Genomic DNA, 6,123 nt, shown 5'->3' with positions numbered 1-6,123 from the left:
CAACGGCTTCTGTTTCTCCGCCGTACCTGGTAATTGCCGGCTGTTGAAATTTACCATTCCTAGAAATCTTCGTAATTCTTGGTATGTGGCCGGGCGTGATACTTGCTGTAACTCTTGCACCTTCTTCGGCGTTGTAGTAATTCCACCTGCGGAAACTAAATACCCTAAAAAAGTCACTTGGTGATGTCCTAGGACAAACGTCTTGCCATTAATGCTCACACCATAATTACTGAGACGTTTAAAAACCTGTGTCAGATGATCCATATGCTCGGCTGTAGTTTTAGAAAATACTAGAATGTAGTCAATATAAGCGAAAAATAATGCAGGCCACGCAAAATTCATCGATAAATCTTTGCCATTTCTGAGCTGCATTTTTAAGTCCAAAAGGCATATACATGTGTTCGAAAAGGCCAAACTGGGTAGTTATAGCTGTCTTTGGGACGTCTTCTGCCGCCACTTGAATTTGCATATAAGCTCTCGCACTATTCACTACACTGAACACAAGTGATCCCGCTAGCAAATTGTTAAACTCCTGTAAATCCGGAACAGGATACTTATCTCGCACTGTCCTTGCGTTTAGAGCCCGGAAATCGCCACAAGGTCTCCCTGTTTTATCTTTCTTGGAAACTAATGCAACGGCGAAGCCCGAGGGCTGTTAGACGGATGGATCATGTTTTTCTTCAACAATTTCTCAAATTCTTGTTTTGCTATTACTAGGCGGTCAGGTGGTAATTTCCGTGGCCGTGCAGACACTGGAGGACCTGGTGTAGTTTTGATGAAATGTTGCCTATTATGTTTCACGTCTTTCTTATCGTATTGTGGTGTAACAGTCGCGGAAAAGTGTTGAAACAGCTGCTCATTAGTGACGAATGCCTCTCGCACCTGTTTCATGGGATAAGGTGCCTGGGTGCCTCTTGTACAGCAACCGGAAGTATTGTCGATTAGACAGCTCTTCCTCACATCAGGCAGCAAGCTAAAATTAGCAAGGAAGTCTGCTCCTATTATTGGTTCTGCTACATCAGCTATAATAAACTGCCACTGATATCTCTTCCCCTGTCCGAAATCTAAGGGCAGAGTTATTTCACCATATGTCTTAATCACCGAGTCGTTTGCTGCAGAAAACTGTAAAGGCATGGGCTTCACAGGAACACGTAACGTCTTGTGCGGATATAAGGAAGCATCAGACCCTGTGTCTATGAGAAACTTGCATCGCGAAAGTTTGTGTGCCACAAAGAGTCTGTGCGAGAATGAATTGCTTTGTTGGCGCTGTAAATAATTCCCGGAGCTGCTCGCGCCTATTGCCGGCCGCTCGAGAAGTTTGGGTAATTGCACGGTGGTGAGTATCGTGTTGCACGTTCACCAAAACGCTCGTGATAACAACAAAATTGACGACGATGTGGGCTCGAGCTGTTGCTCCTAGCTGGTGATTGAGAAAAATTTTCCGTCGTCTCTGAGTTTTTTCTCCTTATGGTCAACTTCCGGTTGCTCATGCTGTATTGTTAACGTCTCTACTTGGCATGACAGCTGCTGTACTGCATTTGAAAACTGTTGCAACTCGTCCTGTAAATCTGTATGGTTCTTCCGCTGTGTTGCTGTGTCCACCTCTGTTGACGCTGTTGAATAATGTCGTGGAAGCTCTGTGATTGGAGGTAACGGCAGCAAAATTGTTTCCTGTACTCGGGCAGCCATCTCTGCCAGCTTATCTAAATTCGATTCCATGCGCAAATGTACCATGGTTTGCACTGATACCGGTAGGCGACTTTCCCACAGCACTCGCAGCATTGAGTCTGGCATTCCCGTGTCCACTGCGCGGCTCCTCAGGCGTCGGAGATATTGCGAAGGCGTCTTGTCTCCTGTCTCTTCATGATGCAATACATATAGGATTTGTTCCTCAGTCAACTTGGAAACCCGTTGTATTAACGCTGACTTCAGGTGTTGGTAACACTTTTCAGATGGTGGCCATAGATGTGTAGTTTTGGTCCAACTGGCTTACCGCATAGTCGAATTTTGTTTACACGTTTGCTAATCCACTATACAGGAAATTTGCTTCTGCCTGTGTAAACCAAATTTTCGGGTTCTCAACGTAGAGCCACCCGCGAGATTAAATCTGTTTCTGATTCGCCGCTGTTACGAAACGGCACGGATGAATTTTCATTTGTAGTTGCTTGAATTCCGCTGCTTTCATCTTCCTGCCGTGCAATTACTGTTCGTGATCGAGTCCCTTCCATTCTTGTGTTCACTTTTTCTTGTGAGCTAATTTTCGTATTCATAATATCGGAGTCACCACTGAAGTTACTAAAATATATTGCTGAAATGACGCAGAACTTCGTGAGAGTGTTACTTGTCTTTTATTGTTTGACTGCATCCACAAAACACAATCAAATTAGCAATCACACAAAAACTCACAAAATAATTCCAGAAAGCCACACTAAGTAGTCAAATACAAAAACTAAGAATAATCAAGGAACCAATGGAGTTCCGTGAGAAGTCATACTCCGCTGCGTTGGAACGTCTCTGCTTTTAGCGTGACCACTAGAAATCACTGTCGTTCGCCACAGACAGACACAGACAAATGGGGGCGGAGATACAGAGGGGCTGGCGGGTGGACAGGCAGGGGACAGAGAGGTGGACAGACAGAGGAGTAAGAGAGGGTGGACACACAGAGAGGCAGGAGGGGGTGGAAAGATGAGGGGCAGGACGGGGTTGACAGACAAAGAGGTAGGAGGGATGGACAGACAGAGGGGTGCAAAAGGGGATGGACAGACAGAGGTGCAGGAGGGGATGGACAAAGATCAGCAGAAGTACAGAGAGGGGCAGCAGGAGATGGACAGAGAGTGGGTGTGGAAGAGATGGACAGTGAGAGGGTTTATGGAGGTGGGCAGATGGAAGTAGGTATGGAGGTGATTGACAGGGTCAGAGGGGATAGATAGAGAGTGGGGGGAAGGAGAGTACGATGAAAAGAGATGGAATAAATGAATAGATCAGAATGAGGAAGCGGATCGAGATAGGGAGAAGTAGAACAAAGTCATTGATAGAGTTCACGAGGAGTTTCACAGAGAATGGGTGGAAGAGGTGATGGCCCGAGACAGGACAGAGGAAGAGGTGGACTAATAGAAACTTAGAATAAATAAACTCTTGTGCTAAATCGACGGTCCCAGCTAGTAGTTAATAAATGGGAACCTGGTAGGCAACATCACTTGTAGTATGTTTTGAAGACGTTACACCTACTGTTAAGAAATGTAATTCTACAGTTTTGGTTTACATTTTTCATTTCGTATGTCTGCAACAGGTTGCTGTTATGCAGTCAATCATGATCCTTTACCCAGTGCAAATATTCCGAGTAACTACAGCAGCCCCCGTTGATTCGATCCTTTGTCTCACTCTACCATTTTTTCCTGCCACACTTCCCTCCATTGCTAAGTTAGTGGTTCCTTGATGTGTCAGAATGTGTCAATTCAACGGATTTATTTATTCAGGTTAAATCGCATTTTTTTCTCATGAACTCTACTCAGTACATCCCTATTAGTTACGCCACCTATCCACCAGATATCTAGCATTCTTCTGTAACCCCACCGTTCAAAAGCTCCTATTCTCTTCTTTCCGTTCATCTATCACTTCAGTACAAGCTATGCCTCAGATAATTGCCTTCAGAAATAATTTCCTACCGTAACACTTCAATTTGTAATAGATGTTTACAGATGCCTCATTCTAATAAAAGCTTTCCTTGCTATTCTGTAACTTCTCAACTGTATTCGCCATCGCCAGATTTTTTGCTGTCCAAATGGCAAAACTCTTATACTGCATTTAAATTCTCATTCCCTGGCCTAATTCTCTCAGCATCACCTGATTTATCTGCAATAGCCTTGTTTTGTTTTTTGTACACGTTCATGTTATGTCCTTTCTACTGTTCATTCCATTAAACTTCTTTTGAAAGTCCTTTGCTTCTTCTGACGGAATTACGTCATCGGAAAGCCTCCGAGCTTTTATTTCTTCTCCCTGACCTTTAATTCCTTCATCAAATTTTTCTTTCGATTTTCAATAAATTTGTCATGATTCCTAAGTAACAAGCGATGTTCAATAAGTTTCCCAGCCCTTCTTCTAGGCTCTGACTGTTGGTGTCATTTACCTCAGTATACGTCTTTCTTAACCATATCAAAGCCATGTAATTATAAGTAAACACTGTAATCTGCTTTATGTTGGTAATCCGTCAGAAGTAAGGTACATTGATAACGTCTGATGAGCTTGTCAGTGTCGCCAAAAGGTGCAATATTGCAGGAGGAGCATTACGGATTACTTCTCAACAAGAAAGTTCTATGTTTCTCCCATTAGAAGAAGAGTGATTGGCGGCACAATTTGCAGCATCTTAAAATTAAGGAAATTTACTCTGTTAAAAACCGCTGTAACACTAGGACATTGGTCGCCTACAAAACACTTTTACGTAGTTCTTATGAACACAGGTTATTACGTTATAGCATCGCTTCGTGTTTTTGAAAGATTCTGTCTTTTATGGAAGAGATTCCTGAACGGATCAGAATCATATCCCTAACCTTTCCACAGGCTATGGATGAGTCTTCAACTAAAGACATTGGCACATATTCATCGAAAACGTATCTCGTTAAACTGAGAGGAAATTACAAGAACCTTCATTAGCTGCAGATTACCTTCTAATTCCGGATCGGGTATACCCTTTGCATACCGTAAGGCTTTTAGAGGCCTCGAGAACTAATTTTAAGAGAATTTCCGTGCAAACATGTACTGGTTTTGATAACGACTTTGGTGTGCAGTCTAAGTGAGTTCCACAGTCGTACAAAATTTATGCAGCATTCCCGCCAAAGGCAAGAGATCGTTCCCACGTCCCATCCACGCTTTCCCTGGTGCTGGAAGCCAGCCTTCAGCCCAACGTTTGGGGTGGTGTGGGGAGTGGGAGGGGGCCGGGAAGGACGGGGGGGGGTGGGGGAGGGGCCATAGTGCCAGCGTGCGGTCGCATGGCGTGCTACTGCGCCGCTCAGATTTATCGTTAAGTTTTTTTCGTCTTTCGTTTTCGCTCTCCTGAGTCCTGTGGGTGATGCAGAGGCGTTAAAGATGAAAGGAGCACGCGGACGTCTTTAATTAACTTCTGGAATGTAAAGTGCGTCTGGGGCCCAACCGGCTCTATTGGCGCAACGTCATAGCGCTCTGGTCCTCTTGGAGTCTCGAAAGCTTTTTTCTTTCCTCTTTTTTTCCCTCACGTTTGTCTGCAGTAGCAGTTGATCACGGTAGCCACACATTCATGTGATGCATATGTTTTGAAATAAAAACATATTCTTAACAGAATGACAAGTATCGGCCGATCTGTGCTATAAAAGGAGGTATGCCTTTCTTTATATATACCAAGATAGTATCTGTTCTTTCGGAAATGTGTGCCCGACCGGGACTCGAACCCGGGATCTCCTGCTTACATGGCAGACGCTCTATCCATCTGAGCCACCGAGGGCACAGAGGATAGCGCGACTGCTGGGATTTATCTCTGGAACGCCTCCCGCGAAACCCACATTCTCAACGTGTTGTCCCGCTCTACATTCGTAGTGCCCCGCCCATTATACTCATTACTCGCTGCGCGTTGCCCATTCCCGTAAGATTTCGGGCACTATTTGTGCATGTCCGAAAGAACAGATACCATCATAATATATATATATATACAGTTAAGGGTCATCGGCCTCTTGACCAGCTTCTTCTTCTGTGCGAATGCACAAACAGTGCCTGAACTATTACGAGAATCGACAACGCGATGCGAGTAATGAGTATAATGGGCGGGGGCACTGCGAATGTAGTGCGGGACAATACGTTGAGAATGTGGGTTTCGCAGGAGGCGTGCCAGAGATAAATCCCTGCAGTCGCGCTATCCTCTGTGCCCTCGGTGGCTCAGATGGAAGCCGGAACGGTAGCTCAGCGTCTTCGGTCAGAGGGTTAGCTGCCCTGAGTTAATCGATCAACAGCGAACTTAAACGGATGTCTTACGACGTCCGCCCCAAGCAGATGCAACGAACAAAAGTGAACAAAAAAATGAGATTTAACAAAAAAAAAAGGTGAATAGAGCGTCTGCCATGTAAGCAGGAGATCCCAGGTTCGAGTCCCGGTCGGGGC

General features: G+C 44.8%; 1 non-coding gene across 1 annotated transcript; it reads right to left on the bottom strand.

The window, feature by feature from the left end:
* Positions 1–5,399: 5,399 nt before the first annotated feature.
* Positions 5,400–5,475, bottom strand: Trnat-ugu (transfer RNA threonine (anticodon UGU)). The gene has a single exon. It is a non-coding gene; the product is annotated as a tRNA-Thr (tRNA).
* Between the last annotated feature and the right edge of the window lie 648 nt (positions 5,476–6,123).

This window comes from Schistocerca cancellata, chromosome 3 (assembly GCF_023864275.1).
Source record: "Schistocerca cancellata isolate TAMUIC-IGC-003103 chromosome 3, iqSchCanc2.1, whole genome shotgun sequence".
NCBI classification, from domain to species: Eukaryota; Metazoa; Arthropoda; class Insecta; order Orthoptera; family Acrididae; genus Schistocerca; species Schistocerca cancellata.
This window is presented reverse-complemented; position numbering and strand designations above follow the sequence as displayed.